Source organism: Corvus cornix, chromosome 6, assembly GCF_000738735.6.
Source record: "Corvus cornix cornix isolate S_Up_H32 chromosome 6, ASM73873v5, whole genome shotgun sequence".
Lineage (NCBI taxonomy): Eukaryota > Metazoa > Chordata > Aves > Passeriformes > Corvidae > Corvus > Corvus cornix.
The window spans coordinates 17773396-17800265 of record NC_046336.1 but is presented as its reverse complement, the minus strand read 5'-3'; the positions used below and the strand labels follow the sequence as shown (position 1 = coordinate 17800265).

Below are 26870 nucleotides of genomic sequence, written 5' to 3'. Positions count from 1 at the left end.
AATCCTAAATGATTTTTCTTCTGTAATTTCATTAGAGTTTAGAAATTTAATTAGATTTTGAATCACTCTGAAATAAAGTAGCAAAACACCCAGAGACTAAGTGCAGTGGTTATTTTGTCCTCCGAGGCCAGAATTCTTGGTCTCAAATTGGCATGTGTTCATTAGGAGGAAGTTTGCAGAAGTTCTTGATATATTATTGTCTTTCAGAATGGACTCTGAATAGGTCTTTGGAGAGCATTAGAAGAGCACACAATTATTATACAGACTCTTTTTGAGGTTTAAGATCATCTGCCTTTCATATACTTAATAAAAATATGCCTCTAAAGTTGTTTAAGAAACTGTGGAGATAGGAAAGATGCTACTCCAGTGCCTCAGTGCTCTTCCTGGTTTATTAGCAACTCCAGTACCTGTGTATGATGATACAGAGAGGAGTTGTTTGCTTTACTTTAATGATTAGTAGGTTTATGGTTATTTTTATTGCTACACATATGAACTGTCATGGTGGCTGTAATTAGAGACACACTAAAATGCTGTTCCTTCAATTCCATCTGAGGTTCAAAAGAAATCTGTCCTGGCCAGCTTTGATTCTCTGAGGAATTAGTCCTATGGGCAAAAAATGGACTCAGATGGCACTGAACAGCGCAAAGCCAAGACCAGTGCAGCAGCTTCTGATAGCATGGGGCACCAGGATAGTTGTGGGTTCAGAAAGGAGATTCTCTTAAAAGATGAAAAAAGGAAATGTGAAATGAAGAATTTCAGCAGGACAAATCAGACAAACTTAAAAAGCTCTTTCAATAATGGCAAGCCAACCTATTTGAAAATAAAGTAGTAAGTCCAATGCAATGGGATGCATGTCAGTCCTGAAGTGAAAAGCCAAAAAGAAACCCCCCCCGGTGAGTAGAATGTTCTGCTACAGACTGACCCATGCAAACATTGCTGACTGACTCATGTCAACATCCTGTTGACAGGATTCCAGCATCCTCAGTGTTTGCCACTGCAGGCCAACATGGAGTGAAACAATTCCTTGGTCGGATCCAAGGGGTCATTTCCTTTTTTTCATTAACAGCTCTCGATGAGAGCTCATCATCACACAAATCCAGTCCTTGGGCTCAAATATATGCTTTCAGAGTGTGGCCAAGTTAATCTTGAGTCCAATTGAAAAGAAAGAAGAAAGATTGAAAGATTTTGTGCACTTTGCTTGATAGGTGCCAATGATGAATAGACAACCTCAGGCAGCCTGCTGTGTGTGGATGTGCTGCCTTCCATTAACATGCCATGTCACATCATGGGACAAAATGAAGAAAACATGTTCAGGCTGGTTACTGCCAAAAAATCAAGGTGCTTTTGCTATGGGCATCCAGAACAAATGGAAACTATGCTTGAAAACTCACAGCTGCTCTTCCTTTGCTATTTTCTCCATCACCCCCTCTGTCAGGACTCTGAGCTGCTGGGACAACTGGAAGGGATTCCATGTCACAGCAAGCAGCAGAATCACAGATGTCGGGTGTGTTAACAAAGGGAAACACGCCTGCACCAGCTATGTAATGCTTTCCTGCCTTGACATTAAGGAATATTGTGGGAAACCATTCAGCATTTCAGCCTTGCTCCTTTTTTATTCCCCTCCATCTCTCTTTCCTTTTCCGTGTAAAGCAATGTATTATGTTACAGAGGTGCTGATACATTTTAAAAACGTGTTTTCTGGATTTTACTTGAGGGTCTCTATATCTTGGCCCTATTACCAGCTCAGAGAGGTGCAAGGAGGCAAAGAAAAAAGCCTTGGGACATGTACTCAGGTCTCTTGTGTACATCAGGAAAGACAGTGCTGAAGTAGTCTCTACATTGTTTGTGTCATTGCTGAAATCTTTTTGAGAGAGCAGCTGGAGGAGGAGATTCTTCCACCGATCATATATTCTCCGAAGCACTGTAAGTCCCAGTGAAGATACTGTAGTGTTTTTAAAAGTGCCAGAGGAACTGGGATGCTACAGGAGGAAGAAACAGTCCCAAAGCTGATGAAAGAAGTCCTTGTGGGAGAGTTTGGCTCTCTGAGCAGTGAGTGTTGGACTGGGTGACCCTAAATGAAGGGCTCCAGTATTCACTGGATGATATTGTCTGGTTCTCTGGTTATCTTGGTCACCAGAGGGGTGTTGGTTGATAAAGTTCCTTTACTGAGGCAGCACTGCTGGAATTTTTCCTATGTAGGTTTTCACACGGCATGAACAAAACATGCCAGGCAGCCTGGCTTTGTCATTGTTGCATATTCTGGTACACTCAGCTGTGTCTTAAAATACCTTTGACGTGTATGATGATAACTTAGAAAGTTCCTAAGCAACCTCTGAAAATGTCTGGGTGCTTACTCTCTGAAGGTGGTGTGTGTTGTGGAGGAGCAAAATGCAGTGGTTGGGATGTTTCGGAGCAAGAGAAAAGGGTAAAGTGTGTCCAGTTTCCATCCAATATATTCTTCCATCTCCTGTCTGTCTGTATTCTGTATAAGCATGTCGGACTTTATTAAAGGGAAACCATGGTGAGTTTCCTCCAAATTATCTACTAAAGAGCATAGGTGTTGGAGTAGCAGAAATTTTTTTTGTCTCTCCTGTTCCAGGTGTAAAATAGGATTTTCAACAGAATAAATCTTCCAAGAAAATACGCCGTAAATGTGGAAAGGTTGAACGTCTTTCCGAGGAATGAACGCCTGAAAAACACCAGTTGTTCCTTTTTGCGAATGTAGATTCAGTGTCCCATAAAAGTGGTAATCCATGTAGTTCATGTCCCTGTTATGCCCTCTTGGCTGCGTCACCCGCTGAGTTGCATTCTCATGATGTGCTGTAACCAGAGGACAGAATGATCCATTGCACTGGCACAGCAAAAATTTGATGCGTCCAGGGAATTTTTTTCTTTTGCTAGTCAATTCAACCATCAAAAGAGGGGACATGAAATGTGAGATATGTAACTTCCACAAGAAAGCCTGGTAAGTTTCTGGGTAGATGCATTCAGCTGGTGGCTTTGGGTGTGGCTGTGTGAGTTTGTTTTAGTGATAAGGAAGCATTTCAAGCCAGTCAAGGGCAGCTGTGACTAGTGAATAGTGGACAAACGGACTCCTACAGCACATTTATATTATTCCTTGCATGTACATCTTGCACTTTACTTTTGAAATCCTGTTGTCAGAAGCCAATTTTGAATGTACATAGAGCAGAGCTACTTGAACAAGCCAAGCAGTTCCTATTCAAAGTAATTGCCACTTACTTTCTTTATAATATGATCAATGCTGGTGACATGACATTAGACCTAACTGCATCCCATTTTGGTGCTAGCGAATATTTGCACTTACACAAGGCCTTGAAGAAGCTGGGACTTCTCTTGAGATAAAGCAGATGTTGTATCTTTAATGGAATGTAATAGGCATACACAAGCTGATTCCCTTCTTTGGGATTAGAATTGTGGTGGTTTTTCTCCTTTTACATCTAACAAACACCAAAAAGCATTAAAAGTCTTTAGACATTTTCATAAACACCAAGTTAAAATAAAATGAGCATTTGGCATTCATTTCCATGCAGATTCCCTCCAAATACATTACATCATCTGCCTGTGAAAACAGTCCTTTTGCTCATGTGCATGGTGCTGTGGAAAGCTGAAAGCTTTCAGCCTCTGACAGAGACTTTCAAAAATCTCATCTCTGCATGATGGGGCTGTGTCTGCCAAAGTGAGTGGAAAGATATTTATGGACAAAGGAAGAAAGGCACCAAAATTCAAATTTAGATAGCTGAAATAGGAGAGTTAAATATGTTTCTAGTTACCTCCCTGCTTTCTTTAAGCCCTTATATATAGATATAAGCATGTAAAAACCTGTTTTAACTACTTCAGCAGGAATTTAAGTGCTTACATTATGGTTTAAGATAGTTAGAATCTTAGAATCTTATAGGATCTAACCTATGTTGTCTTTCTGATGGATGAGGCCCAAAGTCTTTCCTATGGAGGCAGTGTTAATGATAGGCAATTAGCAGAAACAGCATCTCAGTGCATAGGCACTTTGCTAGTAAAATCATCACTATGCGTGATCCAGTGACAGCCAAGGCATTCAGCTTTTACTCTGTACTAATGTCTGCCTACATCACAGCCCAAATTAATCTTAGGGGTGGGATCTAAAGCAAGACTGCATTTCTCACTGAATCCTTGCAGCATCCCAAGTTCTGGTAGATGACATTCCCCTGCATTGTCCATCTCTATTCAGCTTTCAGACTCCTACACCCCTGGTTCCCCTCACACAGAGCACTTTGTGAATTAGATTAATTTGAAGATATCCTTGAAAGCTTTATGTGGTGGACAACAAATGTGAGGCGGTCACTGATGGCAGCTTATGTAAAGTTAACATGTTCTTTGGTCTCATTGCTCTGTAGAAATCAAGACCTTGACCATAACATGTTTCTTGATTTCCTTCCCCTTGTTTGTCACTGTCCTTGTTTATCAGTCTAGAGCATATCAGATGGACCAGGTCAGGGCCAATGTGGGATTGCTTAAAGATGTTGACGCCATGGGGGGAAGCAGCAGAACCAGCATGTGAAGTATTCAGGGGCTGACTTTGAACTATGTGAATTTGTGATATGCAGGCTGCACCAGGAGAGGGAATGTGAGGTTACTGCAGTCACTCAAGCCTGTGAAGATATTTGTCATTCCAAAACTATGCTGTTGAGGGCTTTGCTTGAGGGGGAACATCAGGGAGGGTAAAATAGAAAGTGGAATGTAGGTTCTCAGGATTGCTATTAAGAGGCACAAGTGACATCATGGCAAAGTCATCTACTTCTCCCCCAGGAAAAAGGTGGAAACAGTACACACAACCATACCCCAGATCTCCTGGTGTGAATTTTGCAGGGTTTGTATAAATCTGTTCATTGTACTTGGATATAATCTTAGGTTGGGACTCCTGTGTTCAAGGGAAATCTGAAGTGCACTCTTGCCTCTCTTGGGCTCCTGTTCTCTCTGTGGGCTTGCTAGCACCTGAGCCTGGCCCATGTAAAACAAGTCTCTTCATGGGTTCAGCAAAGCAAGGGTTTGCAGGATGAGGAGTGAGGAAGAGATCACATCTACATGTCCATGTTTTGGCTGCAGAAAATCAAAAGCATCCCCTTTTGGTGATGAGTATCCTTAAATGCCACCATCCACTACTGGGATGCCAGGGTGAGTGGTCTTTGCAGAGGTGCCACTCCTCCAGCCTGTGGGGCTATTTCTGCCTGTAGCTCAGAGCTCTAGGTTCTGCCTGGCAGCCTTTCTGTAAAGCATTTCAGCTTGTTTTGTTCCCCAGTGCTGAACAGACAGGAGCCATCTGCCATCTCTGCAGTGCCTGTGCAGAAGTCCCTGTGTCCCACAGCTGCCAGCACCGACTGTGGGTGGGTTTGGCTCTGCTGGGAGTTCCATGCTCTTCATTGTCCAACAGCCTCTCTCTGCCTTCCACCATGAAACACCACAGCAGGGGCATTTCTGAGGGTCTTCGCTGGCATAGGTTGAATAGACTGATACCTAGATGTCATATTCGAAAATAATTTTTCGTGTCCAGTGATTAATTTTTACTTTTACAGCATTTTTCCATATTTTTTCTTCTCCTTGACTATGTAAGGAAGTCATGCCTTGATAACACCTGCCTGGAAATGCAGGCTGGGCTGGAACTGATGTCCTCTTGACTTGCTTGGATCCATTCTCATCTCTTGGGATCTTCAGTATTAATTGTCTCTTTTCTCCTTTTTTGAGCTTTTGCCTTTTCCTGTCCAGACCTTTGGCTGTACTATCACCTAGCAGTGAATGCAGATGCAGCAGAGGGTTTTGTTCAAAATTTGTTTCCTGGATGCCCAAAGATGGACAAAACTAATAAAAACCCGAGTCAGCACCTGCTATAGTGGTGGGAAATTTCTGACTTGAAAATGGAAGATTTTTCAGTGATCCACATGTTCACATGGTCTGACACTGAGATTAAGGGAGGCAAGGGTCCATTTGGTAGCATCACAGAATGGTTTGGGTAGGCAAGAACCTTAGAGATCTAGTTTCAACCTTCCTGCAATGGGCAGGGACACCTTTCAGTAGACCATCAGAGTCCCATCCAGCCTGAGCTTGAACATTTGCAGGGATGGGGCATCCCCAACTTCCCTGGGCAATTTCTCCCAGTGCCTCATCAGTTCCAGTGCCTCACCAGTTCCAGTGCCTCACCTGTCATGTTTCTTTGGCACTCGACTGTCTAAGGCATGTAGGAAAAATTCTAGTCTGAGTTACATGTGTACAGTTTAGTGTGTCACTACTTTAGTATCTTACTCTGTTTTCTCTGTGACTGAAGGATTTTTAAATTTCTCAAGTCACCAGTAGGACCCCAATCCAGCAACATTTAGACAACATTAGTAAAATTAAAAGGTATCTTTTGTCTGTGAGGACTCTCCCTCACAAAATCCTTCATGATCACCATTAAGAGGCCATTCCTTCCCCTGGCAGCCTTTACTGGGGTGAAATACAAGCACTGTTGCCAGCACTTACCATGGATAATTAACAGCTTTGTTGGGGCTTCAGTATTTACTTGAAATTCCAAGGATGCAAGACTTAGGGAAGCCCAATCTGATCATTATTCACTTCTGAGACAAATATCTATGGAACAGGTTAATATAGTCCCTGGCTTCTGTGTGAAGCTGGGGTCTGAGGGGGGTTGGGATGTCGGGAGGCCATGGGGAAAGGACAGTATCAGAAGTGAGAAGAGTTGAATAGCTGTAGGAGGATGCTGATGGCCACAGAACAGGGGCAGGGACACCTTCTTTGGCTACAGCAGAAGTGGCATCACATGTTAAAGGAGAAAGGAAATGCAAAACTGAGGGTCACGCTTAAACTACGGACTATGAAGTGCCATGTCTGGGGGTGGGCATAGAGGGGCTGATGAGTAGATATATTTTGTAAAGTGTATTTGAGGGCTCTTAGGCTAAGGAAATTTTAGATGAAGTTTCAAATGTCAGGTCAGACAAGGGGACAGAGGTATAACATAGCAGCAATGTTAGTGTGAGCAGAGACCCAGTAAAAGGGCTTGGCTCATTCTACAGAGCTACAAAGCTCATGCAGCGTTTTCCAAAGAAGCCCTCTAGCAGTCAGACACCTCTTGCAGTTGCGTGCCATGGACTGGGCATCCATATCTCCTTGGCTCTTCAGACTATCCTCGTCTCTTCAGTGAGCTCTTGCTATCCCACCTGGTGTGATAAAAGAAACTGCTAAAACTGGAGGCTGCTGAATGTTATGCTGCCTCTATTCAAATCTCTAATGAGCTCCTCCTTGTAGCTCTAGGTTTAATTAGTTTTCATTGCAATATTAATGATCCAAACAAACCATTTTAACTTTCCTGTTGCACAGCTGGAATCTTCTTATTTAGTATTGTACTCTATGAGGGAATCACACCAACTTCCTTTCCCCTCCCCCATTTCTGCTATTAATACGCATTAAAATCACAGTCTCGCTGGCATAGAATTTCAGACCTGCTATAAAACTCTAATAATTTCTAAAAATGGCAAGGCTGAACTAATGACAGAGCCTTATCCAAATAATGCAAAGACAGATTTCTCCTAGAGTTTGATGGAAGTGATGATTAATACTTCATTTATTTATTTACAGTCTATCAGCATTTAGAACAATTTGCTCATTCCTTTGAGCCTGCATAAAATCTCTCTTGAACTCCATGGTATTAGAGCAGAAATGCCTAATCTGTTAATCTTCAGCAAAAATGCCTACTTTTTCTCTTTATTTTCCCCTGAGGAGAAGGGCCCTTCCCAATGTATGTCTGAAGACTGCACAGCTCAAAGTCTTTCCCTATCACATGGACTAGGTGCATCTCACATTTCCCTCTGAAATTCCTGATAGTGAGGATTTAGAGGAGAGTCTTTGTTGCTCTCTGGTGTGTTTCACTTCCTGGACTCACTCTGACTTGTGGAGACTGAAATAAATTGGATTGTAGATAATCTGGGTATCTTCCTGTTGAAGGATGCTAGAGAAGACGACTCTCTGAAGGCCTGGCCTGGAATCTTGCCAGCACCTTCTCCTTTCTAAGCCATAGAAATAATGGAAAAGTTGGTAGCAAGAAAGCTCCAGAGCTTCTTGCTTAAACTCCTCCTCAGAGCTGGTCTGTTGCTGACACCAGTTTTGGCTTTGTCCTGTTTAGAAAGGGATGTTTTCTAGGAGCTGGAAGAGCTGTGCTCTGCAGAAAGGCTGTCAGCAGCTGGATAAAAGGATTTTCCAGCTATACTGCACAAGAGAGGTCAAGATACAACTGTGAGAGTGCAAAAGAGATTTAGTACCACTTGCAAAAAGTAATTTTCATTGGGACTTACTCTCATAAGTGCTCACATTGTTTTTGAAAATAGGACTTTGGAGTGGGACCGTGAAGATAAAGGGATGCTATGTGATTGCTTGCTGTGTCATTGCCTGCAGGGTCTAAGTTCAAGAGAGCAACAAGTGACTTGATTGCAGAGCACCATCCCCATGGCCCAGGCAGTGGAGAGCTGGAAGTGCCTCCCCTGGAGCCCCTGCTCTGGGGGCCTGATGTAGGCAGTGCTCCCTCCTGCACAACTCACCCCTTCTGCAAGAGACCTGTCCTCACAGAGCACTTTCCTTTAGGAAGTCATCGAGCCAGGTGGGAGCTAAACTCACAATTCTATCCTAAAATCAAGCATTTATGGCACCATAGATTTGCTTGGAAACTAAAGCAATTCAGTAAATGCAGGAAAATAGTTGCACTGTCAAGGTCTCCTCTGGCTGCTGTTGGTGTTGGGAGAATCATCCAGGAGAGAGGTTGGGTACTGAGGGTCAGGACTTGCCAGGGCTTTCTCCAGCTGTGTAGTATTGTGAAAATAAAACTTTCTACCTCCATCTATCTGTGTTTAAATACCATTTTTTTCTGCCTCTCTGCCTGAATAGAGACTTTTAGTGTGTGGGTATCTTGGCTGATGGGATTCACAGCCCATTTTCTTAACTTCTGTGATCTCACAGGGGAAAGACTTTATTGTGTGGAACTTTCTGCAGCAGAAGTTTATTGAATATTTTTACCAGTGAGCTGATTTCACTAATGCTCTTGTGGTGGCTTACTTCATATTTGTCATTCATTCATTGCATGGGAGTGTAAGGGTGAATGGTGACCTACAAAAGCACATTGTCAACAGTTGACAGGTGTTTGTCCAAAGTGCTCCTGCTGTGAAGTTGTAGATCACTAACTTGTTTGCTCCCATGTGGGAAAAAACAAGAGCATATGTTATCCCTTCAGAAATCGTGAGAGTAGGTGGGGTAGAGGAGCACCCAGGGAAATGAAGGATGCTATCTCCTTGCTCATCTGCAAAAAAGTGGATATAAGCTTCACGTGAGCTGAAAGCATTATCAGAATCATATCCTGACACTGTGACAGGGTTATACAGCCTGCACCCACAGGAATGTGTGGCAGCATGGAGGATACAGGAAGCACAGCTCCTGGCTGGGCTGTGCCCACGTTGGGAAGGACACTATCAAGAAACGTAACAGCTACAGGGAGATAACTTCCCTGAGGTTTCATGTCACCAGAGTTGCCTTTAGTGTTTTGTTGCAGTTCACAATACCACAGCATGAAAATGAGCAGCTAAATGCACTTCTTACTCTAAATGCAACTGTTATTTAAGATTTAAATTAGTAAGATCTCTTATCACTGTCAGGTAGCCACATCTTACCACACAAATATCTCCCTTACTTTGTTTCCAGGGGCTTATTTTCTTCCCTTGGCTGCCAACATAATTGTGTGTGGTTTCTTTCTCACTCAGTTCCGCCAGAAAGATGAAGTTTAGTTTAAGTTCTCATCAGGAGGACTTTCAGTCTTGTTCTGTTTCTTCAGAATCACACCTGGGGCATCCAAAGACGCCGGCAAGACCCGGAGAGAGAAGGTGGGGCATTAAGGTTAAGCCAGAAAAGTGCTGGGTACTAAAACCCTCACTAGCTTGGCAGCAATCAGCACAGCATGTGGAATTGCAGTTTCAGTGACCTGCTCTGCTCTTTCTTCAGCCAGTAGCCCCTTAGTCAAAATACTGCTGTAAAGCTAAATCAAAGTGATTATACTGAGGGATGGATCTGCTTTAACAGAATAGTTTTCTAAATTGAATTAAATTGCTGTTCAAAGTGTACTTCCTTCAGTGACAGAAGTGTGATTTTACCTCTTTCTATTCCTGATATCTCTGCAGAACTGAGCCACCTGAAAGGGGACAGCTTCATGTATCTCCATAGCTGGGCATTTCCACTAAAACCAAGCCAACTTTTGATAGAAAAATGTATATTTTCAGTGATGTTTAAATTAAGAGCCTTGAGTGACTTTCTGCTCCCAGACTAAATCACATGGCACTTAGAGAAACATCATTTTATCTCATACCCGAGCACACCTTTCATTGCTGGTGCTGACAGCATCTCTTAAAGACACAAGACTTCAGGAGACCAGATGCTTTATAATATTTCTATTTGCTTGGCACTTTGAACCTTTGCAACACCAGCCAGCTTCAGGTTTTTCTTCAGCAGCTGTGAATGTAACTCACAGTTTTGGGGTGACTGAGGTCTGATAGCCTTATGTAGAAACCATTTAATAGCACTTTTCTCCCTTTAAATGGAAGAATCATTTCTTGTGCTAAAAGAAATGTAAAAATTGATATGTTTTGGGCATAAGTTGGTGTTGCTGCATTAAATTCTGAATCTTGTCTCCCAACAGAAGCGTGAGGGCCAGCAACCTTGCCTTAGGTACAGGCACACTGAAAGAGAAAATCCCAGACATTCACCTGCAATTTCAGCAAGGGCGTTTCTGAAGACAAATAATACTGCAGGAGCTAGTTGCATTTATGGTTGGTCATGAATAAATAATAATTATATTAAAGGTGTAGGGTTGACTGGGCAGGCTTCCTATTCTGGACCTGGAATCTCCTCTTAAAATCTTTAGCCATTTGGCTTGTGATTGAAAGCTGCATGATGTTTCCACATTGGAGCTCATTGCAGGGAAAAGATTAAAGCTGTCAGTTGTTCCAAAAGCTAATGGAGACATTAAAAATATAGCAGCTTACTGGGGAGAAAACAGGGTGTGTGGGGAACACGTGTTGCTAGCATATGCTGTAACTGGACTGTAAGTGGTCTCCACATATTCATGAATGATGGCTGACCTCTACTCTGCTAGGGCACATGTGTGCACGTCCGTCATGACAACACACTCTGAACTTACTCCACCAGAGGCTCTTGGGAACATAATCCCCATATCTGTCTCCAAATATAACTCTGCTGGTCTGCAATATAAGGCAGTGGGGAGAGCTGCTGCATTGAGGAGCCATTTGGAAAGTGCTGCAGTGATATTCACAGAGATCTCTATGCCTAGTTGATGACCTTCTTCACTAAGAGGCAAATGTCTGCAGCTTGTAAAAGAAAAAGATGCCTCTGAATGCCTTTCCACTTTTAAAAGCTCCTGAGTGCCGGCTCAGCAGAGCAAGTGAAAGCCACAAGTGGCAGCACTTACTGTACCTGTACTGTATGAATGTATGCAGCCATACATCTGGACAAGGAGGCTTGTCCCAAGCAGGGCACTGGGAAAAATTCTTGGAGCTGCCTCCAGCTTAGAGCTAGAGCTTTGACCTGAGCCAAACCACTAACTAGGCACTGTTTCAAAGTCAGTTCCTGTGGAAATAAGGCCAGCAACACGTCTCTGCCTCAGTGTCCTCCTTTTTAATCTGTTTGTAAAACAAGACTGCAGAACAGTTCATAAGGGATTAGGAAAGACTCATTCATTTGTATTTAAAGAACATCAGGATCCTTGGAGAAAAGTTCCTTATTAGAGCAATAATGAATACAAAAAATAATAACAATTCTGTTATCACTGGGAAATTGCAGGGATTTGGTCAGCATCACTTGACTATAGCTTTATTTGTCCTGTGGACTACAATAAAAGAACAAATCATCCTCTCTAAGTATTTTTGAATATGGAGGATGAAAATTATATATTGCGATCTTTTAAAAGAAAATTAAAACTTTAACTCTGAGGTGTGTGTAATAAAATGGCACTTTAATTCTCTAGTGTGCCATGCAGGCTTCTTCTGTTAATTTATTCACTTCTTTTCTTTTTGTGCTTCATGTAATATTCTGAAGTTATTAATGTGGCAATATATTTGACCACAAAAACCTGCCTTCTAGTGTTGTTAAGATTGTGAATTAACTCCACAATGGAAGGCATTTCTGACTTCAAGGCAAAGAGATCATGCTTGAGATAAAATGATTAACAACATTACAGATATGCAAGAACTTTTAGCAGAAGGTTTTCCCAGGTGTCTTGCCGTTATATGTGTATAGGCTTAGGTCTGTCAAGCCTGTGGGACTCCAGCTGTCAGTGTTGTGTCTCTGTGGTGCAGACACCTGTGAACACCACACCTGAGCTGCTGCAACCCCTGGGACACAGCATGATTCCCCCTGAACAGCACTGCAAGCACTGGTGTGCTTGGGATACCTTCCAATGCCCAGTGAGGGTGCTAGGTGCCAGGCTGGGGTCCCTGCATCACACCTCCCACTACAGCACACGCTGCAGAACCCACTTCATAAGGAGGCACCTCAGCCCTTAAATGACTGGTATGTCATCTGTCTTAGCTGGGTAACCAAAACCCAGCAGCAGCCAACAGAAAGGAATTTGGTGGGATGAGTTCAGTTCAGTGCAATTTAAACCATATCTTCATAATTCTACAAATACTTCCAGAACTAAGATGTGGTCCTAGAAAGGTCCCATCAATTTCATTTGTATCTCTGAGCTGCATCATCCAAGGCTGACACTGCACCTTGTGGTGATTGTTGCATAATGCCTGGACATTACCAGTGCTGGCCTAGGTTGTAGGTACCTGAAAATATCTCTTCTCATCTGACTCATTCCCTTATCACTGTATTTAGGCACTTCTAGGACTCATCCTGCATCAGTGGTACAGTTTACACTCAAAGCACAGTGTAATTAATGGGCACAAGTTCAGGACTCCCTCTCTGTGAGGTTTTGGCAATGAAAGGCAAAAATTGGGGAACACCAGGTTTTTGCTAGGGGTAGTGGCTAGGATTAGTATCAGGCACAAGGAAAGAGAGTAGTTAAGGAGAAGCTAAACTGAAACTGTGCATTCTACACACAGCATCAGAGTTACTGAGGCCTCAGCTCTGCTGTGGATGTAGCATGCACTCCTGGGGCAGCCTGGAGAGGCTCTCTTGGCAGAGGGCTATAAGGAGCAGGGTTTTCCATAATGCTTTTCTCAAGCCCAGTATTGCTGTGTTGGCTCTGGTCTGTGTGTCTCCATGCTGGTGGGCCACACTCATGCCTCCAAAATGTCTGCTTCATGCTCAGCAGTTACAAAGGTACACATACGACTGGGAAAGGACCAAGAATAGTATTGTGTCCTCACATTAATCCATTCTGAATACTGTCTATGGTGTTTGCTGTCACCTCAAAACAGTTGTAAGAGTAGATTAAAGAAGGTCCAGAGAGTAGAAGTGCAGAGCAATGCAGAATATTTTCTTCCATCAAAAAGACCATCGGCTCCAGTGCTGTTGTGTGAGCCTTCACTTGATACCTGAGCTCCCTGACTCTTGGCACAAGCAAAAGAGTGGTTGGTTGGTGTTGTCTTTGCCAAGAGCCAGGCAGAAACAGGTTGCATCACCCTAGCCCTTTGCTGAATTTCTTCTGGAGAAGAAAGAGGTAAAGTTAAGGTGAATTTTTCACTCAGTGAAGAAGAATTGAACTATAACTACTCACTCCCCTCACTGCTTCCAGGCAGAGAGCTGCTGAAGTGGGGTCAAGCCATGGCCATACTCCCCTCTGTCCCCCAATCCTTGTGCTCAGCACACTGAGAGATGAGCATATGCACTTTTTCCAGGGCTGTCAAATGAACAGTGAAAGGAAACAGACTTCAAGACTCATTTAATTGGAAAAGAGCACCTGTCTTTTTAGGCGAAGGCAGTGTTTGCTTGTCACTCCTGTCAACAGCGTGGGCTCTGCCCAGAAGGCTTTTTAGGCACCTGAGTGTGTTAGGGGGAGCTGTGAAGTCATGATGCAGCACACAGAGTGCTGGCAGCCCGGGGGCAAGGGGAGGTGGGTTCAGTGTCAGCGCTGGGCTATCACTGCCAGCACCACTCAGCACCCCTGGCTCGCTCCAGATGCTGTGGCCTGGCCATCTCACACTGTCCCAGTCATGGTGGGGGAAGGAGGGCCTTGGTACGGGCAGATTTTCTCTGTGCAGAAAACTGGGTATGCATCTCTTTAGTTCTGCTTTCTGGGTGAAATGCTATTTCCTGACTAATTATGAAATGAAATACAAACCTGCCTGCACTGCATATATGAACTTGTCTTGCTCAAATTTGCCAGCAGTTTCAGTGTCCACCAGCTCTCTCCCTCTTTCCACCCTAGCTCTGAAATCCTGCTGCATTGCAGAGGTCAGGAATGACACTCAAGTCTTAAGGCAAAGGTTGGTTGGGATGTGGTGCATGCCCAGCACCAAGGGCGTGACAGGGCTATGCACAGGGCTTCTCCAGCAGGGTGACAGCTCAGCGTAGTTTGCTTTGGAAGGTTGGAAGAAAGTGACTTAGAGGAGAATACTTAATTTGTTTAGGTGCCTTTGATTTGATCCTATGAAATCATAATCTGCTCATATTTCCTGCTGGAAAATTCACAAGGCATATACAGAAATAGAACCACACCTCAAATTTTAGAGGAAAAACAATGACTTTGCTTTTACTTCTGCTCCTAGTTATCCCTTTATTCTTTTCTTAACTTTTTAGGACTTTGTCATTATCACTACTCCCTTTAAATCTCCTCTGGTGTGTGTTTCTTTTGTATTTCCTTGCTCAGGGGATCTTGGCCATTGCTGGGTTTCTGTCCCCTTTCTAGGGCCAGAGTCCTGCCACCTCTCTTCAGCTGTCTCAGTGCTTGGTGCCTGGGCTAAGCTGCTCAGGAAGGCTCCTCTCTCGTCTGCCAGGTGTCCTGAGATTGTGATTCTTCCTTACAGGAAGAAGGGCATTTCAGGTATCCCAGAGGTGTCTGCTAACCTCCAGGGATGAGGAAAGGAGCCAAGATCAGTTTAAACTTGTAAAAGGCTAGCAGTGGGTGTGATGGATTTTGTCCACTGGATCTCACCTTCTTGCTCATACAGGATATTTGGCACTAGAGCTTTTCTCTACCTCACATTGTAAACTATTCATGCATCCAATAGTGAAACAAGTGTTCTTAAGTGTCTCTGTCCCCTTAGGGTGAATTGTTGCATTCCTGTGCCCTTCCAATAATAATAAATAATATCTTCTATTTATAGAGCTTCAAAGTTTCCCAAAGAGCCACCTTTGAGATGGAACATACCAACAGTTAGTGCATAGCAACCCTAGACAACAACTTAAGACATATGAATGTATCCAGTTGAAGCTGAAGCTGAGATTTCTTTTGGCAGAAGATTATTGCAAAAGTTATTAATTATTATTGTTGTTGTTTATGCAGCTCTGGACCCAAGAGCAATAGGCACTTTAAAAATACTACCAGCAGTTAGAAAGAAGCACAAAGGAATTACAATCATACCACAGTAATTTGCAGAAGGCAGAATGTGCTAGTAAAAATCCTCCCTTGGAGGTTTTTCCATCTAGGACTCAGCATAAGCTGTTGAATAGTCCATAATGCCAGAAGAGGAGAAAGATGGCTTTTTCACAAGTTCCCAGTGTAAACTTTAGCATATAGTTTAGTTGCTCTGAAGGTAACAACATGACTACAAAGCATGTTGTAGGTGTTTAAGGGTGAGATCTGGAAAGAATTCCAATACAAGTATTTTATATGAATCTCTGTTTTGTAGGGTGATTTTATTCGAATTGACAGTGGTTGGGATTTTTTGTCTTAAGCAACAGGACCATGTATACACAGGCCTGGAGTACATAGGCCTGGATTTACAGATCATCTCTAAGTGCAAGGTTAGGTGTTTGCTCACTCTCGTACCGGCCACAGCGGAAACCACTGATAAACTGTGTGAATATTACTAAAATCACATGGACTTCACAAATTAATGTAGCTCAAATAGTAAGTAGAAGAACTGTGTGATTATATTGGAAGTATCTTGTAGAAGCAATGAGTCTGCAAATTATTTTTGAAGGAACTATGAAATTTCACTACTATTGACTACTACTACTATTCACTACTATTACATTGATGGCAAAATAAATGGTAGAGCTTGGAAAGGTGTAAGGGAAAATGTGAACCAGGACACTGGAATTAACCATTCATCAAGGTATCTAACACTGACCAATACAAAAATATTTTTATTTAAATGGTGTTTCATTTTTATGCATTTTGATACACAGCACCCATTCATTGCTTTCTTTGTCTTTTCTGTTCTTGCACTGCTAGCATGGAAGTTTTGTATTTTTTTTCCTTCCATTGTTTACCTAAAAATCTCTACCTTCTCAGAATGGGTAGAGATATTTTTTCAATGGAGATGTCTCACACTTGTCATGCTCAACTAGGCTGGAAAGGGACTGGTCCAAGATCTCATTAGCATCCCTCCTGCGAGGACAGCACAAACTCCGTCTTTGAAGCAATAAGCAAGCAGAGCAGGTTCCAGCTCCCACTCATGTCTGTGGAGTGGTTTCTGTTGATTGGAGATGGCTCAGCTGCATATGCCAGGCTGCTTCTGCAGTAAACATCAATTTCCAAAATACCCAGCTTTCGTGTGCCACTTTGAAATGTCTGAGAGGCTACTGTCCTTTGATAGGACTGGAGTATTGAAATCAGAGGGACTTGCCATCCCAAGTGACATGGACACTGTTAAAATTGTTGCCAGTGGAGACATCAAGCCTTGCCTCTTTGTCCAGGCCTGCCTGCATACACAGTCATTTTATTAATGGATTTCAGATACACATTGGATATGGGAATTGCTGCTGTGTTTTGAAACAGCAATACTTTCTGTCACTAACTAAAAGATTGCAATGAAAATGCATTTCAAGCTTGCAGTGCTTAAATGCTTCAGTCTGTGCTGTGTAGTGAGTGTAAACCCTTCTGAAATCAAGGAGAATATCTGTATGAGTGTCATTATTGGTCAGCTAAAAGCCTTGATTTTGTGAACATGTTGAGTTTTGTTCCTAAGAGAAGAGTCCCTAATCTCTGCAGGAAGATAATTAATCACGTACCTGTTTGTGTTAGCATTTTCACCAGTAATGATTCCATTATTGTTTTATATTTATCTTTTTTTGTCTAAAACACTTTTGTAAAGTTTAAAGGAAACCAGTTGTGACTTTTTTTGAAAAGACAGTATTTCTCTTTATTCCCATTATATTTTTATTCAAATATTTGACATCATGCATTTTCTAATGAGTTTAGCAGACTAGAAACATTCAAAAAATGCCTGAAGGCAGTGGTTTATATGATCATAATTCAAACCACGTGCCTGTTCCTTAATGGAATGAGATTAAAGAATCATTCTGTTTGCATTTGTCAGTTTATTGATACCAGTCACTTTAGTACATTTCATACAGTGACTTTCAGTCCCAGGAATCACTTTACTGCTAGGACTAGTCTCTGATTACCTGGGACTCATCTAATTGATCATCATTAAGGGATTGTGACATAGTTTTTAGGCCTGGGGGAATTCTTAGGGTGTTCTCTGATGGTGTCTTCCTATCTACTCCACATATATCACTGACTCCATTTTCTGAGTTCAGCTACAGTGAAAGTATGAATATTCATCCCTGGATGCCCTGCTTGCCCGATTCCCTGGGCAGATTTTGCCATGGACCTTTCAGGCAGGTCCTGGGCTGTGTCAGGCAGCCCAGGTGTGGTGCAAGCAGAGGAGCTGGGAGCGATTCCTGCAGAGCAGCAGCACGATGCAGTTCTGTCTCTGAACGCTCTGTTTCGGTTTCCTCGCTTTTCTGCAGTGGTTGCTTTCCTCTTCTTCATTTGGCTCCTTTCTTCTCAGTCATTATTTAGCACTGTTCTGCAGAGAAGCACATTTGCTATCTTTCAGGCCAGGTTTTTAGCTGTTCTTGGCCTTGCTGTGTTAGCGTGAATTCCTCCCTCTAACGCTGATAATCTCACTGCTTGTTAATCTTCCATTCCTGACATTCAGCAAAACCTTGAACAATTGCACATTGGCTTTTTCTGAAAGGATGGGCATGAACTTCTCATTCTCTCTCTAGTGCTTTCTGGTTTACTGAATGCTGATTTTAGATTGCTTACTTTTCTTAAATGTGACTTAAAGTCATATCATTTTAGAGCAGTGGTATTATAATTACTCGGATTACTGGAATGAGAAATGCAAACAGCTGTGTTGCTTCTTGCAGTTAACTGGTGTGCTCTGATCTTCTGGGGGACTGGAAGCAGGTTAGGCAAGTGTGTTTGCTGTGGCTTGCATACTCCTGGTATCTCTTTTTCTGCCAAGGCATGCAAAAATGAAATATTTTCCAAAACCTTAGTGGTTTCCAATAATCCTTTCCTGAGAAGGATTCTGAGCTAGGGAGAAAGCTGGTTTGAGAAAGAGGAAGTGCAAATTTGAATTCCTTCCCTGTCTAATTCATAGCTGGGCTGAAACCTTTCTCCTAAACCAAGCTGGCCTCCCCTTCACTGTCCACCGGTGCTCCAGTACAAAACCATGCAGGGAGGCATTTTGCACTCCAGTATCTTCTGAACACATTTTTCAGGACTCTGAGGTTTTGAGATAATGCACACATGCTTCGATACTTCATTGACTGCTGAGTAATAAAATTATATTATAAAATTGTTTTCTTCTGCTGTGCTTCACTCTTTCTTCTTCTTGGCCCACAGAAAGTGTATTCTACAAACCAGAAAATGAAAACTCATTTAATTCAGGCAAATCATTAGACTATAACAAGTTTTTATCTTTTCTTTCTTCACCTCTTATCACCCAGAGATAAACACACATTTGAACCGCAGTACCTCTGCAGTACCAGCTGAACTGCAGCGTAACACAACTTCCTCTCATAATGCAGCATACCACAACTTCCTCTTGTCATTTCCAGCATCTGGGGGGAGCCAACCCTGCTCACACTGCCCAAACCCCATCTTTCAGCTGTGAAGGAACCTGGGACAGGATAGGGATGGTGATTCTGTGGAAACTTGCATGGGAATTCATCCAATGTGTTGTGTAAAATGCAAAATACTGCATGAAATCTGGATGGAGGTGTGTGGGGCTGGAACAAATATCATAATGTCTGGTTCACCTTGTCTGTGGTGGGGTGAGAGAGTGCAAAGGACTCTGAGAGCAGCCATGTGACACCTCTGGAGGGACTAGACTTCTGGCTGCCTGGGCTCTCATACGATCCCCTAAAAATAGCCCCTTATGGTTCCCATCATTGTTTGTCCAGCTATTTTAATTAGCCTGTGGTCTCCAGTTTTTGCTTTGCAATTTGTAAGTGGGAAACATTTACACTAGGCCAGTAACCTCACATTCTTCCAACCTTTTCTGAAATTAGATGGATTATAGCTATGTTTATAAATTACCTAATGCATTTGGCCTAGTATCTCTAAATGTCACTGGCTTCTACATAATGTTTCTGATGAGAACTAATTTTTAGATCACTCAGATTATTTAGAGGTATTTTTTCCCTCATCTGATATGTCACAAGTGTGCTCATTTCTTAAACTTGAGTTGAAAGACTGGTTTATTGCATGTCCCGGCACAGGCTGAACCTCTCCTGCAAATTGCCAAGTGCTGTCAGTTTTTGTTGACACATCCTGATGAGAAGGGAAAGATTTCCAAGGAAAATCGATGCCCAGAAGGCAGATAGGTACTTAGCATGTTTTTTGGCTATTTTAGGTAGTGCAAACCCTTTTAAAAATGGGCCCAGGTAGAAGAGTGCTTTGCAGGTTTAATCTTTACTTGTAGAGTAATTTAGCCATCTTCTGCTGTTTAACATTCTCCGTAGTTAGTTTCTTTTCTGCCACATCTATCTTCCATTCTTGGCAGAATGTTTAGTAGTGAAGCGATCATGCAAAAGCATCTTTCTGGGGTTCTTTATGTGTGATCACTCTACATGAGGTGGCTGTGTTACTGCTAAAAGCATGACTGCTCCTGACTGAAAAGTCAGTTTGATTTGGGGGAAATAAGCAGGGTGCGGTTGTGATCGACATCCTTGCCAAAAGAGTCACTGAGGCTGTGTTTTTAGAGTCCTTCTAGTCTACATTCTGTTCCCAAAAGCCAAAAGAGAGATGCTGAGCCCCAGCCTGGAGCCATGGTCGGGCACTTCACAGAGTTTTAGGATGTGTGTTCCGGGCTGGAATCCAGACAAGTTGTTTCTGAGTCAGCTGAGTCTGAGTGCTATTGATGGCACAGCAGCAGGGACAGGAGATCAGGAGATCAGAAATTCTTTTAAAATTGCATTTAAGTTCTTATTCAAAGATGGACAAAAAGATGGTGGAACCAATGTCTGCCAGTGATCATAAATGCAGTCAAATCCAAAATGTAGCAAAGTTTGTTGGTTTCATAAGAAATCTGATTTCAGAAAAGAAACGTAGCAATTTTTTTAGGAAGTAATATCTTTTACTACTTTCTGAGGGCAGGATGAAAATAATTTTGACATTTTATTATATTGAACTCCATATTATAAAATTATGAAAGATGAAATTAAGGAAATATTTCTTTTTCTTGAACTCTTCTCAGATTTCTTCTGGAGCTTCCTTTTGCAGAGACTTTTTACTTTGCAAGGCTTCAAAGCTTCAATAAGGACAAATAGGAAAAAAATACAAGGGCTTAAAAAAAATTCTCTCCTTGTCAGAATTCTAGGAGTCTGTGGAGTTGGGACCAATAAACTGCATCTTCTGGCAAGGTTTGAAGGAGTAGACCTGGAGAGAGGCTGTGGATGAATCCTGAATCTGTCTCATTGCACAAATTCTGCACAAGGGGGGGATAAGCAGCCTTTCCAGAAAGGTGGAGAAATGGCCCCAAGGGGAGAGGCCATAGGACTGCCAGTGGTTCTCAGGTACAGGGGACCTTTATGTTCTCACCTACATTTTCTTAGCTGGGTCTTCCAGGATAGAATTTGGTTCAAACCAGGATGTGTAAGAGGCTGGACACAGAGAAGAATATGACCTGTCATTTCCCCTGGTACCAGGTGCAGCACAGCCTGCATTGGCTGACAGGAGGTGCTGAGCAGAAAATGCAGCTTTGATCTTGTTCCCCTTTGGGAGAGAAAATACCTTTATCAATACTTCCCTGGTTCATGGCTTTTGTTTGGCTGATACGACCCTGAGGCTGCTCAGTCCAGCCAATGTTCTACACCCACCTGCACTCCTTGTCCAGTGCCCAGAGATCAAGTTATTTCACTCACCATGACAATAGCCAACAAATCATTCAATCTGTGGCTGCCAGGTAAGAACTGAAGCTGCCTTGCTCTGCTGGACAAAAAGTGCTGTAAGCAAACAACTGAAAACTCAATATAGTCCTATTGCTCTCATGGGTTCCTAAATAGACCCCTTGCTTGTTAATGCCATGAGAATTATAAAACATTTAATTTCTACAACCAAAGCAGTTTGATGCTTGTGTTTCCTAGTCCAGGGTGATGTTTTCATTTCTGTTTATAATCAGTTCCACTTTTTGGTTTCCATGTACCAGGGACTTTTTGCATGTGATTGGTGCATTGACCCCTTGGGGTCTGCATACTGCTTCTCTGGGGTTTGCAGCTAAGGTAACAAAGGAAAAAGACTGTCTCTGTCAGTAGGGCAGAACTCCATTTATTTCCCTGGAGAAAGTGTTGGGATGGGATACAAATCAGAAAAAGCTGAAAGCTACTGTTCTTGCATAAGGCTCTCTTGTCAGAATTCTCAGCATTGCCAGGCATATGAAGTTTCAAGTGTGAGTGTGAAAGATGGAGTTCATTATGCATACAGACATACATACATTTTCCATTGACATATTTGTGCAAATTGCATACTGTTTTCATACAAGTTTAAAATTTCAGTCCAAATTGCTGTTTACAAAAGTTCGGTGTGATCTGTTATTGCTCTGCATTCACTGAAAGGAACCAGCAGGAATTTTTGCTTTTTAAATTTCCTGGGAGCAGGATAACAACATCTAAGTGCCACTGGGTCGTGTTTGCTGTGTGGTTTTCAGTAATTTTCCCCAGAAGTGGTTTTATTTTAATGACAGGCCATCTGATCCCAGATTCGCATGTGAACACTGAATTAGCAAATATATCTATTTATTATCACCGTATTTGAATAAGCTTAATGCCTATCCCAAGATTTGAATCCTTTCAAAGCTGGAGTCTGTGAACCACATTTATCCTGATAAATAGTGTTAACCCCAGCCGCTTTCGTGTGAGAGGCCTGTTTTGGATTTTCCAAGCAATCAGCCAACCTTCCTGCATTAGCAGTTACCATTTCCATAGGGATCTTTCTAGTTGCGATTCAGCCTCTCAGCAGTTCACAAGTTCAGGGCTTACAGAAAGCAGGGTTATACCTGCCTCTCTTCATAGACAGCAGAGATGTGTTTATTTTTAGCACAAGTATTCCAGAAATACATTCCTCCCCCCCTTTAGAAATGTGTGGGAGAGACAGACACACATACAGACAGTTTTGCCTACGTTAGTGGCAGTTGTTGCCCGAAAACTACTTTTTCCACTGTCCCCTGTAATCCCAAACATTTTTTTTCAGTGTGCACCAGTTCTCTCCAATGTCTCAGTCCATAGGTGGCATGACTCATGGTACACCAGACCTTTGTGCATAAGTGCTCTTACAGGTGCAGAGCGTGGGGAGCTGTTGGAACTGTGTAGTTCCAGGCCAGAACTTACACTTAGAAGTGCCCTGATGTTTGGCAAGACCAGCATTACATTTGGCATGAGTTAGGAGAAACACTTGAGCACCAAAAGCCCATACCAGGACTTTAGGAGAGTCATCTTTGCAAAATCTTCCTGCTGGAATCTAATGTGAAAAAGACCCCTCTCTCAGGTTGGGAATTCAAAGCTGATGGTTGCTTTAGAGAAGGCAGGTCATTGTCCCTCAAAGAAGGGGCAAGCCCAGGCTGCTCTTGGATCTCAGGTACAAGTAGTTCATCACAAATGTCCTGGTGCTTGGAGATTCTCAGGCAGCAGATACTGCATGGGTTTTGCCTTGGTCATGATGTAGCAATGTAATTAGCAGCTCTTTTTAAAATGCAAATGACCACTGGGTTCATGTGGAGTCCTGCTCTGCCATGGAAGCAGGGGTTGGGTTGTAATTACAGGAGATCCTGCTCTTCATTTTGCTGTAGGCTGTGATTCAAGTCCAACGTGATGCTGAACCCCAGGAGTCCCATGACTGCAGTAAGGAACTGTGTGCACACAGCATGGCACAGGGTGCCATGCATTGTTTACATCTGCCATACAAAAACTTTGCTTGTTGACTTCATGGCATATTTCCCCCATTATCCAACATCCTAGTGCAGCGTGCCAAATGAAACCAAATGCTGGCATGTGCCTTCCAGGAGGATGGCTGGTCTTGTTTGCTTTGGAAGGACAGTGGAAGAGGTCCTTACTCCAAGAACACTAGCTACATTTGTCCAGCCTTGATGATGAAATGAGCTATTTATGAAAAAGCACCCATAGGACAGTAATGTGTTACTCGTGTGCATATGTACGCAGTATTTTTAGTGATGACCCTAATAAACTCTTTGCCTCCCACCTGTAGGTACAAAACTGCAGTGCTCTGAGCTAGGATTCACTGGCAGCAGCGAGCCCATGGCACAGCATTGCTTTCTGTATTAGCTATCTCTGAAGAATTACCAATGGCCAATCTGAATGTAAAAATAGCTGATGACTGTTTGTTTCATCTGTCTGTTACTCGACACCGCGTGGTTATTCCAATACGTATGTTTGCCTCTTCCCCACCATGATCTCCGTTTGGTTTCCCCTTGCCTGATAACTATTTAAATACATTTTACTAACTTTGGATTCCTTGCTCATTTCACTTCACCTGGCTGGGCAGGTCAGCGAGGGCTCAAGGGTTAGCTCCTCTACTTTTATAGTTTTATTTATTTTTCAGTCATCTTTTTTATTAAAATAACCATGTTCAGAAGAAGAGCCTGACACACATAAATAATGGGAACTGCTAATAGTAAGCAGGCTGCTCTAAAATGTGCTGGGGCTTTGACTTAAGGGAAGAAAGCACAGCCCTGCATTGTCCCTATCAGGAAACTGGAGCACAGAAGGTAAGGGGGAAGCATATGGGTGTTTTTAAAACAAGGAAATTGTGAAGAATGGTGGTTTCTAAGTGTGTGAATGTGTGTGCACTCAAGGATCAGTTGTGTGATTGATCAGATAGGAGAAATCCAACAGCTTTTAAATCTTTTCTTTAGTGATTGGAGGTAGAATGTCCTTTCATTTTGTCTAGCTTTTTTTTTTCTCAGAGAAATGCAGGATTGTCTCTGAAAGTCTGTGTGTGGAAAGAGACATACACAGAGATTTGTTTGCAGTGATTACTGTTTATGACATGCAATTATTTTGCAAAGGGGCATGATCTTTTTAAAAGAGCACTAAATTGATATGAAGCTCCATTTAATTGTCTTGCACGTTGTGCTGTAAGCAGCTTTAAGGAAATATACATTAGTTTTACTTTCCAGATGATTACTGCTTACAGATAACTCTTAAAAACTTCAGTGATTTGTATAGAGTTTGGAAAGCATTTATGTTTCTTTTTTTGGAACAAATAGGAATAAAATAATTTAAATATTTTATAAAAAGTAATTACTATGCCACAGAGCCTGAAAAAGTAAGATAGTTCAAATACCTATGCAGTGCTAAGAGGCCACTATAAATGACTGTGACTATGACTTTTATTCAATTTTAATTATTGGAAGATTTCTTAAATGGCATAAGCTTTTCTGACTCCAGGTGTTGCAGAACTTCTTAGTCTGCTATCCCAAGGAACTGCATTTTATTAGTCTAGCAGCAGAACTCAGCAGCAAAAAAAGAACAGAAATAATTAAAATTGAGCCTGAGAAACCAAACTGCTTAGACTTTTTAAAATGGCTTGTGAAGAGGCAATCTGATTAAATATGAATAGAGAAAATTTTACAGCAGCAGACCAGAGTGACTGGTTCACACTGACTTTGTACAGTGCCAGCTAGAGGGTTCCTCTCTAGTCCTTTGCCATTTCTGGGAGAGAGGCAGGGGAGAAGGAACAGAGAGACAAGATAAGAAGGACAAATAAGCTTTCTGGACAGGATCAAAGTCTGTGGTTCTCTTTCTTCACTTTTTCAAGGAACTGACCTTGTAAAAAGCAAATTTCCTCAGTTAATGCTTGCAGGATGAGGTCTGTGACAAATACTAAGAAGTAAAAGATTCCCAGTACACTGGAGCCCCAGCTACATTTCTCCATCCTTCCACACCAGTCATTAGGAAGGTATTTATATATGCATTCTCAACTTAGTTACCAAAACAGTTGTAACTTGAAGGCCACAGCTGGGTGGAGGTTTGCAGGTGTAATTGCATCCCTGCACTGTAAACCAAAAACACACAGAAATTTTGCTCTGTAGCCTCTTGCTCCTACCTGCTTCTGTGAAATGCTTGTCTCACCTGTACTTGCATTACCAGAGCTGTGGAAAAGGTCCACAAAACTGTTAATCCCTCCAAGACCAGAAACAAAGTCAACTAACCCTATGAGCCATGTTGGCAGAAAATACCACACATCTGTATCAGTCTTCCTTTAGTCCAGCTGAGTTTACACACAGGGAAAGTTGCTGGCAGAGGGAAATTCTGCAAGTGGTTTTTAGCTGCAGCCTTGCCTGCAGCTGGGGTGCCAGGTCACACAGAGCTTTGGCTACTCCAAGTGAGAGGATGAGTTCATTGCTTTTAGAGGTAACTGTGCAGTGTTTGAGGTTGTGTTGCATTTGGGGATTAGCTGTCTGTGAGCCAGCTGACAGGTGTGTGGGGAAAGGAGCATAGTGGGAGCTGCATGTGTTCACTCAGAGGGGAACTTCACCTGAGATAAGGTTGTTCCTCTTCAATCAAGCCTGCATATGCTTTTGGATGGATCAGTGATTACTTACACATATCTGAAGTTGTGTGGGTATATATATGCATATATGTATATATATGTATATATTATATATATGTATATTTGTGTGTGTGTGTTGAGCTTAGTGTGTTGTGACTATCTTGTTGCTTGCCAGGTTTTTATGGCTTTCAAGTATGGTTGGTGGGAGAGACTGCCACCAGGACTCTGTCCTTTAGCAGTCTCAGAGAAATTGAGGCAGCATTGAAGCTGTAAGAGGACAACCCTCACCTAGAAGTAAGGTCTCCCTTGGGTTTCCCTGCAAAATGATCCTCTTTGGACAGGAATAGAAAGCAGATATTTAATTATAGTTGTAGGTTTCTTTATCATCCATCACCTGTGCTTGCAAATAATGATATACAAGAAGGCAGTAACTAGTAATGATTAATCTAAATCATCTGGTAACAGTCAGACCAATCTTCATGAGCCAGGAAGGTCAAATAGGGATGCATCTTTATTTTCAGCCTCTCACATAGCCACATCCCATTAGTTTCAAGGATGCCTTCCCTGTTACCTACACACTGTGTCAAAGGCTGTTTTGGGGACTTTGATATGGGTATGACAGTCAGGTACACGAAGGCCACCTAATTCATACTTTCCACTTGCAAAAGACAGATACGAAAATCCCTGAAATTTTTGGAAGAGTATTTAAAAGAGATGGATGTGGTTAACATTTGGCTACACCTTAACAGCAAATTCAGCAAATAGCAGTCTCTGGCAATTTGCAGCTCCTGCAGATCCTCAGTCTCAGATGTGCCTCTGTCTATCAACTTTACCTGGATCAGACATAAGTTGTCATACCTCGAGGCCAGCTTGGCTTGCCTGTGTGCGTCGTTATAGACCCATGTACAATTTTACA

General features: G+C 42.4%; 1 protein-coding gene across 4 annotated transcripts in view; it reads left to right on the top strand.

Annotated features, from left to right (window-relative positions):
- C6H10orf71 (chromosome 6 C10orf71 homolog) overlaps positions 1-26870 on the top strand; it is a 52031-nt gene that overhangs the window by 6155 nt on the left and 19006 nt on the right. For 2 of the 4 annotated variants that reach the window (XM_019293945.3, XM_019293946.3), the window contains exon 1: positions 23853-24167. The exons of the other annotated variants lie outside the window; for them this stretch is intronic. The gene's annotated coding sequence lies outside the window, so the exon portion shown is untranslated. Of the gene's footprint in view, positions 1-23852; positions 24168-26870 lie in introns of those variants that run through there. 4 annotated transcript variants of the gene reach the window in all.